This window comes from Nelumbo nucifera, chromosome 7 (genome assembly GCF_055504915.1).
Source record: "Nelumbo nucifera cultivar China Antique chromosome 7, China Antique-T2T, whole genome shotgun sequence".
In the NCBI taxonomy this organism is placed as follows: domain Eukaryota; kingdom Viridiplantae; phylum Streptophyta; class Magnoliopsida; order Proteales; family Nelumbonaceae; genus Nelumbo; species Nelumbo nucifera.
The window spans coordinates 29,994,888-30,017,500 of record NC_142655.1 but is presented as its reverse complement, the minus strand read 5'-3'; the positions used below and the strand labels follow the sequence as shown (position 1 = coordinate 30,017,500).

Below are 22,613 nucleotides of genomic sequence, written 5' to 3'. Positions count from 1 at the left end.
ATTTGTTGGGGTTCAATTTCATGCTATACTGACGCAGGATTTGGAAGACAGAATCTAAGTCTTGTATTAATTCTTGTGAAAACTGTGTTTTGACGACCATGTCGTCTACATAGCACTCTATCTTTGTGCCGATCAGGGGCCGAAACAGCCTATTTACAAGTCTTTGGAAGGTCGCCCCGGCGTTTTTTAACCCGAAGGGCATGACCTTGTAACAGTATAGACCGAACTCGGTTATGAAGCTGGTTTTTTCCTCGTCGGATTGGTTCATCCGGATTTGGTTGTAGCCTGAGTAGGCATCCAGGAAGCTTAGCAATTCATGTCCTGAGGTCGCGTCCACTAGGCGGTCGATCCTAGGAAGGGGGAAGCAGTCTTTCGGGCAAGCTCGGTTCAGGTCGGTGTAGTCGACGCACATGTGCCACTTGCCATTCGCCTTTTTCACCAGCACAGGGTTGGCCACCCAGCTCGGGTAATGGACTTCCCTTATGAAGTCTGCCGCGAGGAGCTTCTCGACTTCCTCGTCGACCGCTTTCTAGCGCTCTGGGGCTAAGTTCCGTTTCTTCTGTCTAACGGGTCTGACTAAAGGGTCAGTGTTAAGTTTGTGAGTTATAAGACCAGGGTCAATACCGGGCATATCGGTCGCGGACCATGCAAAAATATCTAAATTTTGGAGTAAAAAACTTACTAGTTCGGTCCATAGGGGTTCTTTGACAGAAGCACCAATCTGGAGTGCGCGAGCTGGGTCCGTAGGCGAGGTCGGGATCGCGACTGTTTCTTCTGTGGGCGAGGCTCGTTCTTCGCCTTGCTCCGCGGGCCGCTCCAGATCGAGGTCGCCGGCCGCCTTGGTCTTTCCCTTTAGGGCGGCAACGTAGCACTTGCGGGACTCGAGCCGGTCGCCCCGCGCTACCCCCACACCGAAGTCCGTAGGGAACTTCATGGCCAAATAGTAGGTGGAGACCACCTCCCGCAGGATATGCGTGATTGGCCGCCCTATTATGGCATTGTATGGGGAGGGGGTCGCGACCACCAGGAAGTCGTGGTTGAGTCTGACCGCACAAGGCCACGTGCCGACTTCCACGGGCACCGTTATTTTTCCAAGGGGCCTGACTTCCTCTCCACTGAAGCCCACCAGGGGAGTGCTTGCGGGCTTTAGTTCGCTCCTTCGTAGTTGTAGCCGATCAAACGCCGATTTGAAGAGGATGTCCGCCAAGCTGCCCGAATCTACGAGTACGCGCCTAACCTCGAAGTCGCTGATCCTTAGTTTAATGACAAGCACGTCATCGTGAGTGTAGCGAACTCCTCGCGCGTCATCTTCTGTGAAGAGGATTGGCTCTTCGGTCTTTGGCCTTTTCGGAGGGTTCCGCTCCTCGAGGACCGCTTCGCGAACTGAAGTCCGGGTTGCCGCCGATGTGCACCTTGCTACCACCGAACCTCCCACAATTACGTGGATGGTTCCCCGAATTGGCCTCTCTGCCGGAGGCTGTCGCTGCATCGGTTCGGCAGGCCTGCTGCTAGTCTCGGGGGCGTCCTTTTCGTGCTCGCCTGGCCGATCCGCTTTATTGCTATTATTGTTGTGCTGTACAAAGTTCCTTAAGTATCCGCGACGGATGAGCCCCTCTATTTCGTCTCGGAGGTTATTGCACTGCTCGGTACTGTGACCATGGTCCCTATGGAAACTACAATACAAATTCTTGTTTCTTTCGTTCGGATTTCCCTTTAGGCAAGGTGGCCATTTTACGTACGGGGCGTCCTTAATCGTCATTAAGATCTCGGTCCGCCTCGTGTTCAGTGGCGTGTAATCCGTCCGAACTGGCAGGGAGGCTCGGAACGACTGGTTCGGTTTTGGGTCCCGGGCTGGGTTTTTTCGGTCGGCTGAGTTAGAGGGCTCGCCATCCCTCTTTCTTTTCTCGTTCCCGCCCTCGGTTCGCTGGTTGATTTCCTCCTCCGTCCTCATGAACTTGTCCGCGAGCTTGAGGAACTCGGCCACGGTTGCGGGCTGGTTGGCTACCATGTGCCATTTGAACTCCTTGTGCGTCACCCCTCTTTTCGCTGCGGCGAGCTGCACCGCGGGGTCTAATCGCGGTATCTGTAAGCATGCTTCATTGAATCGTTTGATGTAGCCCCGTATGGGTTCTCCTTCCCTTTGGACTACCCCGAAGATGCTTTCCTCTGCTCTGGGGCACCATTTGCTGGTGACAAAGTGTGCAGTGAAGACCTGCACGAACTGAGCCCAACACTTTATCGAGCCGGGGGCCAGGTTCCTGTACCAAGTGCGGGCTACCCCCTTGAGGGTGGTGGTGAAAGCCACGCACATGCATGATTCGTTGGCTCTGGCGAGGTGCATTTGGGACTGGAAAGCGTCAACGTGGTCGTTGGGGTCGAAGGACCCGTCATACTTGTCTAGAGGCGGGAGCTTGAAATCTCTGGGCAGGGGGACTGCCAGGAGTTCTGATGCGAGGGGGGAAGGAACTGAGAGAATCGGGGCAACTCCTACCTCGTCCGAGCTCGTCTCGCCTTTGCCTCTGAGCTCTGACAGGACGCGGGTGGTGGTTCGTCGACCTCGATGGCGCCTTCGCTGCTGAGTGGGCCTTGTACTGGCGCTGCTGGCCTCCGTGTTGCCGAGCTCGATGGGCCCGGAGTGCTGGTAGTCCGCTGCTGCCAGTGCGCCGAATCGGTTTTCCACGAGTGGGAACTCCGGTTTGGAGCCCCGAGGTGCCGATCTCGCGGGCGAGGTTCCCGACCCGCCTGCGAGCTGCGAGGCGAGGATGACTTTTCTCTCTCTCCGGCCTGGGGACGAGGCCTGGCTGTTTGGGGGGATCTGGGGCCTGGAGGCCTTTCCTTGGTGGAGGCGTCCATCCTGCGGAGAGGCCTTGACCGGCTTCGGAGCAGGGTGGCGAGGTGGGAGCAATGGTTGGTTCGGTGGCAGTTGGGGGAACTGCTGTTGATAGTGGTACTGGGAGAGGTTGTGCAACACTTGGTGCTGGTGAAGCTGGTGTTGCTGGAATTGTTGCATCTGGGCTTGCATTGCCCGCATGCACTGCATTAGGTCGTCCAACCGATTTTGGCTAGCTGCCAGGGGGACGGCGGTTGGTTCAGTGAGGGTAGTTTCGATGGGGAGAGGAAAGGGGATGTTTGTGGCAGGTAGGTTTGCAGGCGCCACTGCTTGTGCCGTATTCAGATTGGGAATTCCGTCCACCGAGAGGGGGATGGTGAACTGTCCAACACACACCACGGGAACTTGAGGCTGTTCCCCGGTGGTGTTTGTCTCTGTGCCGCATCCGGCATTGCTGGAGGAGGCCATGAGTAGTGAGTTTTTCAAAGAAGAATAAAGGGGTATGAAAGTTTTGGAGGGAGGCCTTTTGAAGCGTTCCCACAGACGGCGCCAATTGATGATGCACAATCCGGCCGATCTTAGCTGTCAACGATCTTGCCTCTGAACTGAGTGGCAGGGACCTGAAACGGAAGGAGAAGAGAAGCTCCGGGGAGAACCCGGCGTAAGGGCTCCGAAGCTCAAGTTAGAGTCTTTCAAAGGCAAGATAGACCAGATAGCGCAAAAGTTAGCATACCTCATTCCTGGGGGGTAGGAGCCTTTTATAACCACCTCGCGCACTCATTTCCAGGCTTTCGTCAGATCGAGCATGATTACTTCTGAACCCCTGCCAGTTCGGATGTCATTTCCTCTGGCCGGACAGAACCGCCACTGCTCCTTTTGTCGGAGCCGTCTCTGCGGCTAGTGACGACGGTTGCAGGTGGTGGTAGCAGGAGGCCGTTTGAAGTGCGGCTGTCAGGCGTCAGATCCCAAATCAGTCAGGTGCGTCGCCCTTGGATACAGACGTCCTTGGTGTCGGGTACGTTTGGTCAGCCTGGTGTTTCGGAAGCGAAGTGTTAGAGTGGCGAGCGAGGTGTCTTGAGTTCGGTTTGGGGAGTGTTCCGAGCTGCCGTGGGCCAGCTCGGGTCATCTTTGTGAGGCTTGGGGCCCAATATAGTTCGTGCTCCTTGCAGGGAGCTCGGGTTCTCAGCAGGGAACTTGCTCTTAATAGGGAGCTCGGACTCCCAGTAGGGAGCTCGCTCTTAATAGGGAGCTCGGACTCCGTAGGGAGCTCGCTTTTAATGGGGAGCTCGGACTCAGTAGGGAGCTCGCTCTTAATAGGGAGCTCGGACTCCCAGTAGGGAGCTCGGACTCTTGGCAGGGAGCTCGGACTCGGTAGAGCGGTCTGGAGTTCGGGCTCGGTAGTGAGCTTGGACTTGCTTCCGATGTTCGCTTCGCGCGCTCTACTGTCCCGAGTTGCTTGCCTTTGCCACGTGTCGGGCGATTGCGAGGCTGCTGCTCCACCACCATAAAGTCTACGTTATTTAAATACTTGGCTTTAACCACCTTAACCCATAAATTATCTTTGTTTGTAATAATCTTCCGCCCTAGTTTAGCAAGGAGGGCCTTGTTAACCCATTTCAGGTTTTTCAATCCTAAACCTCCCATTTTCTTAGCCGTACACATTCTCTTCTAGTTAACAAGATGAATAGGATTTTGACTTCAAGAATTGGACCAAATAAAATCCCTTTGGGCTTTTTTCAGCTCGCTAATAACACTATTTGGGATTTTGAAGGATTGCATTGCAAATTAGGGGATCATAGAGGAAGCAGAATTGATCAAAGCCAACTTGCCAGCAAGGGAGAGAGTATTTTTCTTCCACCTGGAAAGTTTACAAGCCATTTTCTCACTAAGAGATCTAAATACCTCGTTGAAACTCTCCCATTAATAACAAGAGCACCCAAGTAACTTTTATCTTTTTTTCTCCAAAGGAATTTAAGAATTCTGGCCATCTTTTGAAGCCTACCAAGAATATTCTTGGAAAAGGGAATAAAAGACTTGGTGTAGTTTGGAAGCTGATCATAAGCCAAAGAGAAACTATCAAGGATATTTTTCACCTTAAGCCAAGCATTAATTGAAGTTTCACAAAAATAGGGATGGTGGAGCCGTTTCTTGATGCCTTACAACCAACAAGCTTATCCCCACTCGTGGTTTCTTTCAATAGCATACTACTGAAAGGAAGCTGATTTTATGCATTCTAGAACAAAGCAGCTGGAATTTATCAATTATAGGCATAACCGTCAACATGTAAGCAAGGGCAAAGAAGCTTATCAGCATAATTTTGCGCGCTAACTTTGTTTGGAAAGAGTTGGACTACTACCAAAACACTGAATATTTGGTCTCCCAACAACACTGAACCCATTTGGGTATAGAGATTTTGGGCAGCAAGGATATCCCTTTTGTCCAAGAGGTGTATGCATTGATTTAATTTGTGGAGAGTAGGAGATCTTCTATGAATCCCTTTGAGGGCAACACCATCGCTCCAGTTCAACAAAAAAGGGGAAATCAAAAAAAGGTAGATGATAAAGTTGTAGTGTATTAACTATCAAAAATCCAGACACACCTGTGAGACATGTTAGGAATTGCACAGGAAACTAAAGTGGGCACAGGAATTAAGCAAGAAATAATCACAAGAACAAAGCAAGAAGCCATACCAAAAGTTCACCTCAGCCAACCTAGCAACTCATTACCCTCTAAGTGGTTTATCTACACTCCTTCTGCGAACATTTGGAGCAACATTGTAGGGCTATCCAACAGGCAGATTCTGAACCCACCACCTCTTCTACATCGTTTGCCACTTCCTCAGATAACTTACCCTCTAATTTACATGTACCTTCTAATACCCTGGAATCACCGTGCATTATTGATTCTGGTGCCTCCAACCATTTGACTGGTAAGTTAACATTTTTTTTCAGTCTAACACCCTTCTCTAACAAAGACAAAGTGTGGTTAGTTGTTGAATTCTTCTTCTCCATTTGTTTTACATGTTCCAAAGTTTCCCATTAACCTATTGTACATTAGCAGTATTGGACATGCCTAGAATTGTCCTGTATGCTTTCTTCCTCATTCTCGTGTTTTTTAGGAGATTACCACCAAGAAGACAATTGGTAGAAGGAGCATGGTTGGTGGCCTATTTGTGCTGGATGAATAACTGCACTTCCAATCTCAGGGCCTTTGAGCAAGTAAAGTGAGAGTCAAGTCCTTTCTAACACCATCGTTTGGGTAATATGTCCTCTGAGTCATTGAAGTACTTGTTTCCATAATTATTTAGGTTTGTGTCAATCAGTGATTGTCACATGTGTCAACTAAGCAAGCATTGTAGAAATTCATTTCCTTTATTTAATAAGAAATTAGAATTTCCTTTCACATTTTGTTAACCAATTAATATTCCAACTAAGAATGGTAAAAATAGTTCATCTCCTCTCGATATACTTGGGTTTACCCTATGCGAAGAAGTTCCAAAACTTGTGAAAGATTTTCAACATATGGTCTAAACCCAATTTTAGACATAGATTCAAGTTACCCTATGTGAGTGCATAGGGTAAACCCAAGTATATCAAGAGAAATCATCAATAAAGGAAATAAAGTATTTAAAGTCATTCTCAGTTGGAATATTAACTGGTCCCCAAACATCAGAAAACAAAATGTGAAAAGGAAAATCTAGTCTTTTATTACTTGAAGGAAATGAAGCTCTACAATGTTTACTTAATAGACACACTTGCCACACAGACTTAAACAAATCTGCAAACACCTACTTCAAGGACTCAAAAGACATATGGCCCAAAGAATGGTGCCAAAGTGGTTGGACCCCGAAGGCGCTTCCTATTAAGTGGTTGGACCCCGAAAGGCACTTCCTATTAAGTGGTTGGACCCCGAAGGCGCTTCCTACATACCCTCTGGCGAGGGATTAGGACATTGTAGTTCGTTGGGGTTGGAATTTTGGCAATGATGGAGAAAGACAGTGGCGGTTGTATAGGAGATGGAAGGTGATTTAGATGGAAGGAAGGAATAAAGGGAACATTAAAGGTTCGGAGGTGAATGATCAACTCCCAAAAGTCCATTGAATAGAAGGGGAAGGTAGAAGACTTTAACTGGTTTATACCAAAAAAGAGGGTATTTGAACGGACCCTTGTTGCTTTAAAGAGACTACTGGCGCCATAACGAATGCTATGGCGAAGTAGGGATGAAATAAGAGCAATTGCTGGACTGATTTGTATCAAAAGAAAAAAGCTACGGTTTTAATAAGGAAACATGAGGTCATTTTTCTTCTTCTTGCCTTTACCTAATTGATTAATTCATTTTTCATTCATTCACCACTATATTGATTCATTCCTTAATTCCTTCGTTATAAAATTAATTCATTCCTCGTCATTCTCATATTTGTGCACACATTTATTAAGGTGAATGCATGAATATAACCATATGAACGAAGGAATGGATGCTTGATGCATGAATGCAAAGGAAAGAATGCAGCAATGAGTGCAAGCATAAATGCGAGAATGAATTCATTAATAATGAACGAATCTATGCTTCAATCTGTAGAGAACACTGATGTGGGCCCCACAGCAGTGGTCCCCACTGTGTTCGTAGGACAGCATGTGTACTTATTTGTTTCAGTCATAGTAGTGTCAGTTGGGGTCAGTTTGTTATTTCAGTTGTTATTTATTTCAGTTTTTTATTTATTTTATTTGTCGTGTAAGTACTAAGGGCAGATCTGTCCTTTTCTCTATGTAATGAACATAACCTATAAATAGTAAGAGAGTGGTGGCAGCAGATGTGTTAGAATCCATCCCTCCTTTCAAACCCTTGTGTTCTCCTGTTTCTCTTCTCTTCCTCCTCCTTCCTCTCACTTTTCTTCTACTTTTGTTAACCTAAAATCTATTAGGGTTCAAGACTGATTGCAGTCTTGATCTTCTACTTGGTATCAGAGCCTATCTAGGGCTTCTCATGTGTTTCTAGTCCAGCCGATCACATGAGGACCAGCTAGGGTTGGAAGCTTATGAAGTATTCGTCGGCTGATTCTTGGAGATTACCAGGAGAGTTTCGTAGACTTGCCGCGGCTTGCAGAGAGTTGGTAATCAGGAAGAAGCAGCAAAGGCTAGGGTTCAGGTAACCATGGAAGGCAGTGAACAGCATTCTTTGAGTAAGTTTTTATTTAGTTTCCAGACTGCTATCAGTCGAGATAGGTTGGACCTATCTAGAAGGAGAGGCCGAACTGCTTTGTAGCTACTGATTCTTGACCAAAGATGGAGTTTCAAAATCAGGGAGAAAGTAGTTTTGGGAACAGCAGTTATGGTAGTGTATCTAAAACTGGGTTTCAGATTACAACTGTGAGATTTGATGGGTCAAATTACTTGGAATGGGCTCAATCAGCCATGATGGCTATTGGAGGAAGGGGAAAACTGGGTTACCTCTTGAGAGATGTGAAAGAACCTTCCAAGGAGGACCCAACGTGCACCAAGTGGGTTCAAGAGAACTATTTGGTTATGGCATGGTTGTGTAATTCTATGCAGCCACATATCAGCTGAAATTACTTGTGGGCAAAGACAGCCAAGGAGATATGGGATGTTGTGAAAGAAACCTATTCCCAACCCCTTAATGTTGCCAGAGCCTATGAACTGAAGTGTGAGGTGAATAGACTTAAACAAGGAGAGAAGTCGGTTTCTGCCTACTTCTCTACCTTGAAATCCTTGTGGCATGAGATTGACCATCTAGAGACCCTTGAGTGGGAGAGTCCCAAAGATGCACAGACTCACAAAAAGCAAGTCGAGACAAATAGGGTGTTTGAGTTTCTGGCTGGCTTGAATTCAGAATATGACATTGTGCGGCAACAGATACTGACCAGAGATAGTGTGACCCTCTATCAAGCATACTCCCTGGTGCATAGTGAAGAGACCAGGAGGAAAGTCATGATGCAACCTCAGCCCCCTTCCCCAGCCCTGACAGCTGTTAAACCTAGTCAGAGGGTGACCCAGAAAGGGACCGGAAGAAGGAAGATAAACGGGACCTGGTATGTGAACATTCCAAGAAACCCAAGCACACAAAAGATATTTGTTGGAAGCTACATCCTCATTTGGTCCCAGCAAAACTAAGAAATAAGAAGGGTAATGCTCATGTGGCTGTGAACACTGATTCAGCATCTTCATCAGGCACAAAAGGCACATCCCTAGAGACCTTAGCCACGGTTCAGGCTGCCCTCATACAGTTGGAAAAGGAAGTTGGAAGTTCAGCTCAGCCATCTCAGTCACCATTAGCTCCTGCCACATCTGCATTTGCACATTCAGGTACTCGAGCCTCAACTTACCATGCTTCAGCTCCAGGTAATACTGACCACTGTCCTCTGGCCGAGATAGAGTATCCATTGCTAATGGCTCTCTTGTTCCCATTTCGGGCAAGGGTGACATCAAGTTATCGGATACTATCTCTTTGTCTTCGGTCTTGCATGTTCCTAAGCTTGATACTAACTTGCTTTCAGTCAGTAGTATTACCAAACATATGAACTGTTCAGTAACATTTTTCCCTGACCGATGTGTTTTTCAGGACTTGGAGACGAGGAAGGTGATTGGGACTGGTTGTGAGACGAATGGGATCTATCTGCTTGGAAAGAGTTCTCGTCGGGAGGAGCCAGTGGATAAGAAGTCCTTTGTTTCTCAGTCTGTGAGTCCGATTATGCTTTGGCATAAACGATTAGGTCATTTGTCTTTCAGGTCCTTGAAGAGTTTGTTTTCTGCTTTATTTGAGTTTGTTGAGTTATCAAAGTTGAGGTGTGAGAGTTGTGAGTTTGCCAAACATTGTAGAACTTCTTATTCTTTAAGTAATAAAAGGAGTAATTCTTCTTTTGATATTGTGCATATTGATGTTTGGGGGCCATATCACATCTCTTCTATGGGTGGGTACAGATATTTTCTATTGTTTGTTGATGACCATACCCTATTTTCCTGGGTCTATCTTATGCGTTCTCGGGATGAGGTTCCTACTATGATCCAAAACTTCCATCAGATGATTCTCACTCAGTTTGGGGCCAAAATCAAAGTCCTTAGATCTGATAATGCAAAGGAATGCTTTGTTAAGCCATTGACCTCCTACCTCCTCACCAATGGAGCTATTCACCAGAGCACTTGCACTCATACACCGCAGCAGAACGGAGTTGCCAAAAGGAAGAATAGACACATCTTGAAGGTGGCTAGAAGCATTATGTTTACCTCCAATGTACCTATTCGCTTCTGGGGTGATGCTATCCTATTTTCCTAGGTCTATCTTATGCGTTCTCAGGATGAGGTTCCTACTATGACCCAAAACTTCCATCAGATGATTCTCACTCAGTTTGGGGCCAAAATCAAAGTCCTTAGATCTGATAATGCAAAGGAATACTTTGTTAAGCCATTGACCTCCTACCTCCTCACCAATGGAGCTATTCACCAGAGCACTTGCACTCATACACCGCAACAGAACGGAGTTGCCAAAAGGAAGAATAGACACATCTTGAAGGTGGCTAGAAGCATTATGTTTACCTCCAATGTACCTATTCGCTTCTGGGGTGATGCTATCCTCACGACAGTATATCCCATTAATCGGGTTCCTTCCCGGGTTCTTGATATGAAAACCCCTTTTTCCCTTCTATACCCAGACGAGGAGTTGTTCATCGTTCCCCTTAAAACCTTTGGTTGTACCTGTTTCGTTCAGCTTCTCGGGTTTCATCATTCCAAGTTTGAACCTAAGGCCTCCAAATGCATTTTCCTCGGTTATGCACAAACTCAAAAGGGTTATTGCTGCTATGATCCTGTTTCAGGGAAAAGGTTTGTCTCCATGGATGTCACCTTCTTTGAGGAGACACCCTATTATCCTAGGGTTTCTCCTCAGGGGGAGAGCAGTGAGAGTGGGATTTTGAGTCTCTTTTCTCAGGGAGAGCGCAATGGAATCTTTCCTCAGGGGGAGCACAGTGGGAGTGGGACTGTTCCTTTACCTATTCCACTGGGTGATGAAGGCTGTAGTGGTGAGGGTGGTCAAAGGGATCAGGAGTTGAGAGTCTATCACAGACGATGCAAGCAGGTTGATCCTAGTCATCGGCAGTCCAGGCTAGCTCCAATTCCTTCTGCGGCTCTAGATCCAGGTATTATAGTCCCAGAGCCCACTGAGACACCTTCCACTGTTGCCACTTCCCCTCCTGTGGATGACCTAGATCTCCCTATTGTCGTCCACAAAGGGAAACAGCATTGCACCACATTTACAGCTCACTGCATCTCACAGTTCTTATCCTGTGATCGCCTATCTCCCTCTTACAAGTCCTATCTCACTTTCATTGCCAATGTCCCTATTCCAAGAACAGTGCAAGAAGGTTTATCAGTTCCAGAATGGAAAGATGCAATGCAAGTCAAAATTGATGCCCTGTTGAAGAATAATACTTCGGCACTGGTTGACCTACCCAAAGGAAAGAAACCGGTTAGCTGTAGATGGGTATTCACTGTGAAGCATAATGCTGATGGCTCCGCTCCATTGAAAGGTACAAAGCTCGGCTGGTCGCAAAGGGGTTCACCCAGACTTATGGTATAGACTACATGGAGACCTTTGCCCCAGTAGCCAAGATGACCACCATCCGAGTTCTGTTATCCCTTGCAGCAAATCATTCTTGGTCCTTGTTCCAGATGGATGTTAAAAATGCTTTTCTGAATGGAGACTTACAAGAAGAGGTCTACATGCAGTTGCCTCCTGGATTCTATGATACAGAGACAGGTAAGAAGGTTTGCCGACTAAACAAGGCATTGTATGGTTTGAAGCAGTCACCAAGAGCCTGGTTTGATAGGTTCAGATTAGCCCTTGGAAAGTTCGGTTATATACAGGCCCAGTCAAATCATACACTGTTCATCAAGAGGGTGGAGTCCTGTCTGACACTACTTGTGACAGGAAATGATAGCCATGAGATTGAGTCCCTCAAGCAGCTCCTTCATCAAGAGTTTGAGGAGAAAGATCTTGGTGCACTATAGTATTTTTTGGGTATTGAGGTTGCTAGATCTAAACAGGGGATTTTTATCTCTCAGAGAAAATATGTTCTAGATCTGTTGGCGGAAACTGGAAAGTTAGGTGTTAAGCCTGCTGATACACCCATTGAACAGAATCACAAGATTAGTGCAAAGGGCGGGGAGCCTCTTGAAGACAAAGTGATGTTCCAACGGTTGGTTGTAAAGCTCCTATATCTCTGCCTGACTCGGCCAGATATCAGTTATGCAGTTAGTGTTGTCAGCCTGCATTCCCCTAGAACTTCTCATCTCCTTGCGGCAGAGAGAATATTAGCATACTTGAAGAGATGCCCGGGTAGAGGTTTACTGCTCAAGAACAATAATCACATGAAGGTGGAGGTATATATAGATGCCAATTGGGCTAGGAGTGCTGATGACAGGAGGCTTACCTTTGGATATTGTGCCCTTGTGGGAGGTAACCTTGTCTCTTGGAGGAGTAAGAAGCAAAGTGTTGTTTCCCGCTCTAGTGCTGAAGCGGAATACAGGTCAATGGCTAACGGAGTGGCTGAAATCTTATGGCTGAGATCACTGCTTGAAGAGTTGGGTATTGACTATGAAAAGCCCTTGATGTTGTATTATGATAATCAGACAGCTATTAATATAGCCCACAACCCAGTGCAGCATGACAGAACTAAACATATCGAAGTTGATCGACATTTTGTGCAAGGGAGGATCGCATCACAAGAAGTGTGTCTCCCGTATATCACATCTAATATGCAGCTCGCGGATATCCTCACCAAGGCTGTACCAAGGAAGTTAGAGGCAGACCTATCCAAGTTGGGAATGATAAATATCTACTCCCAACTTGAGGGGGAGTGTAGAGTGAAAGAATGGTAGGATCCATCTAATGGACGCCATGAAGGTTGCGGAATGGGTGGGGCGAATTTCAAAAATTTCCTACCTTCTCCCAACTGGGAATCATATTCCCTGAATTTAGAATACAATATTCAAGGATCTACTTGAACCCTAATCAAACCAGATCTGTACCAAAAGATAAATGGGAGGATTATACCTGATCCGGAGAAGCAGTATCTCCCAAAGTTGGTGTTCACGCCCAAAGAATGCTCCAAGATCTGTCCCTGCTGAAGATGACACAGCTGTGGATGGAACAGAACCAGCAGGGTGCGTCCTACACACTGGATCCTTCACAAGAATCCCCTGGATGTACTAAACACTGAATTCTTTCAGTCTTTCTTGCAAGACTGATGTCAAGAACTGGTTTCTTGACTTTCTTTTCTGCAAAGATCGAATCTTGCAACAATACAGATGGCGGCGGCAGGAGGAGATCTCCAGAAACGAAAGGGCTGAACTGTTTTCTTTTCTGGAGAGTATGAGATCTAATCTCAATTCGCAGGAACTTTTCTTGCTCACCAGAACCTCTTGGATCGAAATCTTATTTCTCTCCCCCTTGGTTCATTCGAAATCTCCTCTCTTTTCTTCTTGATTAAGAAATCTCCTAATTAGGAGTTATCCCAATCCAAATCAGTATTTGGATAGGGGATAATCTTAATCCCTTTCCCAGATAGAGTTAGCTTACTCCTGATCTTATCAGGAGGTTACCAGATTCAAATCTGATTTGAATTTGGTCTCTAAGAGTGGATAAGGCTAAGAGCCCAATCCTTTTTGCTAACTTCTATCTCAAATTCGCCCCATTGATGGGTGATCATATCAGCCCACTTCGAAATGGGCTTTTGGCCCATTAAGTATTCAGTGTTTAATTAGTTTCCAATCTGCTGCCCAGTTGGGCTTCTTTGTATGGCGTGGGACCCAAGCATTGATCTACACACCAGCCACATGGGTTCGGCCCAGCCTTTAATACAAGGCCCAGCCAAATTCACTGAAAATCTCAATGAACCCCTTGAGTCCATCGTATGAACCCTATGGGCCCAACACTTACATTAAGTGGTCCCTGGGCCAAGCCATCTTATAAAAACCCAGGGATTGTGGGCAGGTGCAAGATTAGCCCATCAGGTATTGTCCTAAATGGTCTTACACTTAACCTCTCAGCCCTTAATGATCAAGCACTGCCCGACAAGAGAGGACCTCTCCCTCGGCTGCAAGGAACAGTGCCGCACTCTCCTCTCACATGGATCCCGGGAATTAAAACCATTTGCAAACATTTTGAAACCGTACATATATATGTAAATATATTAATTTTGCAAAAACAAAATTCCAACGATTGAAATCAACTGCCGGCAGTTTGGTTTCCATCAGAGAGAGTGCATTCCCGATCATTACCCTTTGTCCGACAAAGTGGCTGATTCTGTCACTATGACCACCCACTCAGATGAATTCTCAAACTGCCCCAACATACCCAGGTTTTGATCCCCACTCAGGATCTCACTGATTGGCATATCAAAGGCAGCCTGATCCAGCACCTAGTGAAGTGTCACAATCGAGTCTAGGGGTCAGGTGTAACTTTCCAGTTTTGCCCATCTATCTCCAAGGTCCAAGGCAAGACTGGAAATCTGGTCCGGTTCAAGGATTCAAGTAATCCCATGCTGTATGTGCCTCGGGTCTTACCCTGATGGCTGAGACAGGCCATCCCAACACTTGGTGGCACACCAGTATCAGCCTTGGCAGGATAAATCTCCCCAGACATATCCAACGGCTGTGAACATTTAAAACTAACATGAGTCTCTACAAATGTCCAGTTTTAGGGTTTTACACAGAATTAAACCAAACAACATGAATCAAACATGCACTTTATTTATTTCCACTAAACAACAAAAGTACATCAAAATGATTGAAGCTAAGGGCATACAAAACTGTCTAACAGAACACTGATGTGGGCCCCACAGCAGTGGTCCCCACTATGTTCGTAGGACAGCATGTGTAATTATTTGTTTCAGTCATAGTAGTGTCAGTTGGGGTCAGTTTGTTATTTCAGTTGTTATTTATTTCAGTTTTTTATTTATTTTATTTGTCATGTAAGTACTAAGGGCAGATCTATCCTTTTCTCCATGTACTGAACATAACCTATAAATACTAAGAGAGTGGCGGCGGCAGATGTGTTAGAATCTGTCCCTCCTTTCAAACCCTTGTGTTCTCCTGTTTCTCTTCTCTTCCCCCTCCTTCCTCTCACTTTTCTTCTACTTTTCTTAACCTAAAATCTATTAGGGTTCAAGACTGATTGTAGTCTTGATCTTCTACTCAATCCATATGCATGAATGCACAGAGGAATGGATGAATGCATAATTTAATGCATGAACTAATGTGAACAAAGGAATTTAGGAATGAATCAATGTAGAAATGAATGAATCAATTGAGTGAGGTTCAATTATGTTCCATGTGGTTTTTGTGTTTAGTTTTTTCTATTCAAACTTAATAGGTTTTGGGGTTTAAGTGGGTAAAATAACCGGTGTAAGGCGGTCAAAAGATGGTACTATGTACTCTGATTCGAATTCTTAGGGATTGACTAGGCGGCTGAACTAAAATGTGGAAAGAAAAGGATCAAGAAAAAGTAGTCAGACCCCAAAGGACTGCCTACATACCCACTATAAAGGGATCAAGACGTTGTAGTTCACCGGAGTTGGAATTCCGGCAATGATGGAGAAAGATGGTGGGCAGTTATCTGAAGGATGGAAAGTGGTTAAGACAGAAGGAAGGAAGGAAGGAAGAGGGAACACTGATGGTTCAAAGGTGAAGTTAAAAAGGCTTAGGGCCCTTGTTGTGATTCTAAAAAAGAAGAGACACAGGAGTTGTTACCATCTGTCGAGCAGAAATTTATGTGGGCAGAGACAGCAAAAGAAATATGGGAACAAGCGAAAGCAATATACTCGAAACAAAGGCACTATGCTAGAATTTATCAAGTACAAGCCTATTCGTCAACAAGTAAGCAAGGAGAAAGAAGCTTATTAGCTTACCATTCTGCCCTTACTTCAATTAGGAAGTAAAGAGTAGTGAAGAGTCAAAAAGGATTGATATAGTGATACTAGTCGATGTTGATTCGCAGACAAACTTCAATATGATGAACGTACCTAGTTTCAATATAGAAATCTTATTTGCAGAGGAAGAAAAGACTAAGTCCATACATTTCTAAAGCCGAGGAAGGGCAAAGCGTTAAAACAGACCGTCATTCTGTTATGCAAGCCAAACCCCTCATTGTCAAGTAAGCTAACCCAAGGAAGCAGTATGGTCTACGGTAACTATAGAGGGCATGTTTAAATGGGGTTAGTTTGTATGGGTGTAGTAAGTCGAGTGGGATTCATCTGAATAGGCTCCCAAGGTGAAATGGATTTGGTTGAAACAAATCAACACAAGTTTGCTTAGAATTGGTTCAGATTGGTTTAGTTGGATCTAGTAGAGTTGGGACAGATGGTATGGTCCTAATAGGTGTTGGTGAGTAGAAAGTGTTTTGCTTTAAAGGGTTTAGAAAAATGGAGGTAATTCCTGTGCTAGTGACATTGCAACTTTGTTGTAACTAGCGTCTCATTGGATGGAATTACATAGGGGTTCAAAGGACCTTGGTATGTTGTTATGTTGCAAGAATGTTATCGTAAAGTAGGGAGAAATTGTTATTTGATTTGTATCAAAAAAAAAAAAAAGATGAGGTTTGAACAAGGATAGATGATTCATTCCTTTCTACATTTACCTAACTAATTCATTCATTTCTACATTGATTCATTCCTCAGTTCCTTCATTTACATCAATTCATTCATTATCATTCTCACATTATGCATGCACTCATTAATGTGAATGCATGATTAAAGCCATATGAATGATTGCATGTATGCGTGAATGGATGCTAGAATGCATGAATGCTGAGGCAAGAATGCTTTAATGAATGAACACATAAATGAAAGCATGAATTCATGAATAATGAATGAATCAATGCTTCAATGCAGATGCATAAATGCACAAAGGAATAGATAAATGCATAATTGAATGAATGATTTTTTGTGAATGAAGGAACTCAGGAATGAACGAATTAATTATGAAACAAAGAAGAACAAAACAAATGAATGAATGAATGATTGAAGGAAGGAAGAAAGGAAAGAAACATAGCAATAAAACAAATAATAAGAATGGAGAAGAGGTCTTGGTGAATGGGGTTGGATTAGGTTCCAAGCGGTTCTTGTGTTTAGTTATTTCTATTCAGATTGGGAAAGGGGAGCCTCCAATAGATGGTAAAAACCATTTATTTTCTTCTCCTTTTAGCTCCTCCTCTCATATCCGCGCGCCAGTTGCAGATTCGGCCACTTCGTCACTACAATGGATTCCGACCAAGAAGGTAAACCATTTATCCCTGGATAGGCGGAACCCCATAAGCATAAAACGGCGGGATCTAGACCTTGTTGAAGGCAGTGATTACTTAGATGAAGAAGATAGTTCAGCGAAGGTCTCCAGCTCGTTACAGTGGAGACCCTCGAAGAAGTTGTCGCATAAGGAACAGGATCGCCGTAACCCCAGGAGTGTGAAGAGCAGTGAGGTCTTCGACTCTGATTCGGAAAGATTGACAAACGATGAAGAACTTGCTGATTCCGTATCAGATTTTGAAGAAACCACTAGCTTGGTTAGTATCGACCTCAAAAAGCCAAGAGATATATTGGAAGAGGGTAGTCTAAACACTGAACTGTTATTCCTAGAGGAGGAGACAGATCCGCTAGATTCTGGTACTATCAAAACGCAAAGAAGAGTGAGCCTTAGCAGCGGAGAACAGATCTTTCCCAAACTGAGTATGCTATACAAAAGACAGGTGGAGTTGGGAACACTGAAAGAGGTAAGGCAGAGTGCATCCCAAACTGGGTATGCATCCTAGTCAGGACATCAGGCCAGAGAGACAGGAATCAAACTTGGATCCTTACCTAAGGGATTCACGCAGAGGGAAAGAGAAGTGAAGCTTCTTTAACTGTTGAGGGTGAGGAAGTATTGGTTGTACCTAGTCCGCTTCCACAGCTGAGTCCGAAAAAGGGGAAGGGCCTAGTCCTACTCCAAGAATTGATACCCAGCAGCCGGTCCACATGCAACCATCTATGCTAATTCCAGGTAAGCCTGTCCATTTGATTTTAGATACTAACTTGGGTTCTCTGCCTGTAACAGATGTTCTGGAATCCCGACCAGACCAACCAACTGGTAGTAGGAAGTGGCCATTGATAATGATGGAGTCTGACAAGAGAAGAGAGTTGGGTTGTTACCAAGGAAACAAGAGGAGTTATAATGGATTTGGGAGCAGATTTGTGCCCTGATGGAGGAATATAAACAGGAGGAAATGATAGAGGTGGCTCCAAAAAACCCTGAATCAGAGGCAAGTACCAATAGATTGGGGCAGGAATTAGGAAATAAAGGGCAGAATAGGAAGTCAATGGGAAACAAGGGTAGGAAAAAGAAGAAACAGTCTGAAGTAGAGAGACTAATAATGGACATCGAAGGGGATATCGAGTTCAGTGGTAGAGGAGAAAGAAAGAAGGGTTCTAAATGAAGGAACACTTTACTGGAGGGCAAAATGTTTGAGAGGTAATGAAGATAATAAGTTGGAATGTAAGGGGTTTGGGTAGTGCCGGAAAAAGGAGATCGATTAAGGTGGGTCAGGAAACAAAATTAGAGGTAAGATGGATAGAAGGTGGGTCAGGTCTACTTAGAAGAGAAAGACCTGATGTTGTGATGTTGCAGGAGACAAAATTAGCTGAACTAGATAGAAGGTGGGTCAGGGAGAACTGGAAAATAAGAGAGGTAAGATGGTGCTCAGCTCCGTCGTGGGGAGCCTCGGGGAGAATAGTAACTTTGTGGAGGGAGGACTTCGGAGAACCAGTAGAGGAGCTAATAGGAAACTTCACTGTATCCCTAAAATTCAGAATGGTGGAAGATGGATTTACTTGGGTGCTAACAAATGTGTATGGTCCAAATAATCACAGAGAGAGGATTGATATCTGGGAGGAGCTTCATGGGATTCAAGGTTTGTGGGAAGGTCCTTGGTGTTTGGGGGATGATTTTAATGCAATAAGATTCACAAATGAGTCAAATAATCCTAGGCAGGCCATTACAACTAGTATGAGGAAGTTCAATGACTTCATAAATTCCTGTGAGTTACGGGAGCTTCCTCTACTACAAGCTACCTACACGTGGTCCAACTTCCAAGAAAATCCAATCTGCTCAAAGCTGGACAGATTCCTATTTAATGAGGGTTGAGAGAACCACTGGAGAGGCTTGGTGGCTAAGGCCCTACCTAGGATAGCCTCTGATCACTAACCTATAGAAGTAGGACAAGAAGCTCTCGGTAATGGACCTAGACCATTCAGGTTTGAAAATATGTGGTTGACACACCCAGACTTCTTGCCTAAGGTTAAGGAATGGTGGAGTGAAGAGTTGAGAGAAGTGAAATGTGATGGGGTTAGATTCCACAAAAAATTAAAAAGGTTGAGAGGCAAAATAAAAGAATGGAACAAGGTTCAATTTGGAAGAGTTGAGGAGGTAAAAGCTAGATTATTGGTTCAGATTGAGGAGTTTGATGCAAATGAATCCCAAGGGATGATGGATGAGCAAGACAGAGAAATGAGGAGGAAACTGAAAAAGGAGTTAGAGGAGACTTTGTTGAGGGAGGAGATCTCTTGGAGACAAAAATCCAGACATAAGTGGATCAAGGAAGGGGATGGGAATACCAATTTTTTTCATGATTTGGCTAATGGGAGAAGGAGAAAAAATTTGATACTAAAGCTTGAGGTTGATGGTGTGGAGATAACCTCTCAAGAGGAGATTGCCAGTAGGATTGTGGATCACTTCAAATCCATCTTTCAAAGACCCTTAGAGAATCGGTTAATAGTAAGGGAGGAGATTTGGCCAACTTTGAACCAAACAGATAAGGGATGGCTAGAAAGAATGATTGAGGAAGAGGAAATTAAACAAGTTGTTTTTTCTATGGATAGGGCTAAGGCTCCAGGTCCTGACGGATTTACAATGGTATTTTATCAGGACTATTGGGACATAGTCAAAGAAGACTTAATTGGAGTATTTAGAGAATTTGAGGATAAAAATTATGTGAGCCCTAGAATCAATGCCACCTTTATAGCCTTAATTCCCAAAAGGAATGACACTAGACACCCCAAAGATTTTTGGCCAATTAGCCTGGTGACAAGCATCTATAAGATTCTGGAAAAAGTGCTCTCTAGGAGGATCAAAGTAGTTCTCCCCTCTCTCGTTAGTCAAGCACAAGGAGCCTTTATACAGGATAGACAAATTACAAATCAATGCCACCTTTATAGCCTTAATTCCCAAAAGGAATGACACTAGACACCCCAAAGATTTTTGGCCAATTAGCCTGGTGACAAGCATCTATAAGATTCTGGAAAAAGTGCTCTCTAGGAGGATCAAAGTAGTTCTCCCCTCTCTCGTTAGCCAAGCACAAGGAGCCTTTATACAGGATAGACAAATTACAGATCAGATCCTTATTGCAAATGAGCGTGTAGAAGAGATAAGGAGATTGGGCAGGAAAGGATTTGTTTGCAAACTGAACTTGGAGAAAGCCTATGACTTAGTGGATTGGAACTTCCTGCTGGAGATGTCGAGAAGACGTGGATTTGTGGATAAATGGTGTAATTGGATAAGAGGATGTTTAAACTCTTGTTGTTATTCAGTGTTGGTGAATGGGGTGGTTAAGGACTTTTTTCCAGCCAATAGAGGCTTAAGACAAGGGGATCCACTCTCCCCTTTCCTCTTTACACTTGTTGCTGATGTCTTTAGTAGGATGATCTCCAAAGCAGATGAGGAGGGCCAAATAAAGGGATGGAGAATAAGGAGCAGAGGCATTCCAGTAACTCACCTTCAGTTTGTTGATGATATTGTTATTTTCTGTGAAGGGATTGAGTTGAGCAAAGTGGAGAACCTTAAGATTTTAATAAGTACTTTTGAGAGAGTCTCCAACTTGAAGGTAAATTTTGATAAAAGTTGTGTGGTTGGAGTAAACTTGGAGAATAGGGAGATTGAATCCATTGCAGAATGCTTAGGTTGCAATATTTCTTCTTGGCCTTTGACATACTTAGGGCTACCCTTAGGAGCCAACCCTAAAGAAAGTAGTTTATGGGCCCCTATTGTGGAGAAATTTGATAAGTGCTTGGCGGCTTGGAAAAAGAATTACATTTCAATAGGGGGTAGGCTGACTTTAATTAAGGCTACACTTGCCAACCTTTCAACCTACTTCCTTTCTGTGTTCAGGATTCCTCCAAGGGAGGCTAAGAAACTGGAAAAGAGAATGAGGGACTTTCTATGGGAACCAGGAGAGGTGAAAAAGGATCACTTGATCAGATGGGAGATAGTTAACAAACCAAAGGAAGAAGGTTTAGGGATAGGGAACATAGTGCTGAAGAATGTAGCCCTTCTTGGGAAGTGGCTATAGAGATGGCCCCGAGAGAGAGAGAGATTATGGCATGAGGTGGTGGCAAGCATTCATGGTTGGGCAGGAAATGGTTGGGATTCCGGGATATCTCGCCGAGCTACCCTTACTACACCTTGGAAGGCTATAGATGGTATATTCTCCCTCGCTTCCTCAGATTCATCAAGTATGATGCTTGTTCTAGTAATGCTATTCTGTTCTGGGAGGATGTTTGGGTGGGTACTCAACCCCTCAAAGATTATTTCCCCTCGCTCTATTCCATTTCCCTTCACAAACATGAGCCAATTGCAACTTTTCTCCCGAGCCCATTAAACCCCTTATCTTTAAACTGGGACTTTGGATTTCGTAGAGGGTTAAGGGATGGTGAGTCAAATTGTGTTATTGAGCTAATTCAGTTACTAGAATCCATTTACTTGGACCCCACTTCTTCTGATCAAAGGGTTTGGGGACTCCTCTTCCAAAAGGTACTTTTACTTGCTCTTCTTTTCTAAAATCCCTCAGTTCTAACCCCTTTTCCCAAGGATTCCCTGTCAAAGAAGTCTGGGCGTGATCTATTCCCCCAAAAATTGTTGTATTCTGCTAGGAAGTCTTCTATGGGAAGATCAATACTTTGGAAATGTGTCAGGGCAGCCACTCTATGGACTCTTTGGGAGGAAAGGAATGCAAGAATTTTCTTAGAGAATGAAAGAGGATTAGATGAAATGAAGGATTGTATCCTAAAAAGAGCAATCCATTGGCTGAAAACTGTGGATATCTTTGATGACTTCTCCTTTGATGATTTGTGGAGAAATTGGCTAGTAATAGCTAACACTTCAACAAAGAATGATAGAATTCTGTCAGAATGGATTCTGCCTTTGGAAGGTGTCATCAAGCTGAACTTTGATGGAAGTAGCCAAGGCAACCCCGGGCCTTCAGGTATAGGGGGTATCCTAAGAAATAAGGACAGCAACATAATTTTCCTATTCTCAGGACCGGTGGGAGTGGAGGACCACAAGGGCAGAAATCCTTGCTACAGTACAAGGAATTCAAATCGCCAGCCAACTTGGGGTGGAGGATCTCCTAGTTGAAGGGGACTCTCAGGTGGTAACCAGGTGGCTCTGAAACTTGGATACCACCATTTGGGGATACAAAGATCTCATCAAAAAAGTAAAGTGGTTAACCGGTAATATGAGAGTTGAGGTAAAATGGGTTAGTAGGTCTACTAATTCTTTGGCTGATTCTTTAGCCAAGCAGGGGGTTTCTAGGGAAGATTTTTTTTTTGTGCTTCTATGTAAGTTGGAAATCTGTACTTAACTAGCCCGGAGAGGTTGCAACTCGTACCTTTCCTTGAGGACTTTGTACTATTGTCTATTGTTGTTTATTAAAATCATTTCACTTATCAAAAAAAAAAGTTTAGGGTTTTAAGTGG

At 44.5% G+C, this 22,613-nt stretch overlaps 1 long non-coding RNA gene across 1 annotated transcript in view; it reads right to left on the bottom strand.

Annotated features, from left to right (window-relative positions):
- Positions 1 to 22,613, bottom strand: part of LOC148790323 (uncharacterized) — a 77,977-nt gene that overhangs the window by 34,870 nt on the left and 20,494 nt on the right. The gene's annotated exons all lie outside the window — the stretch shown is intronic.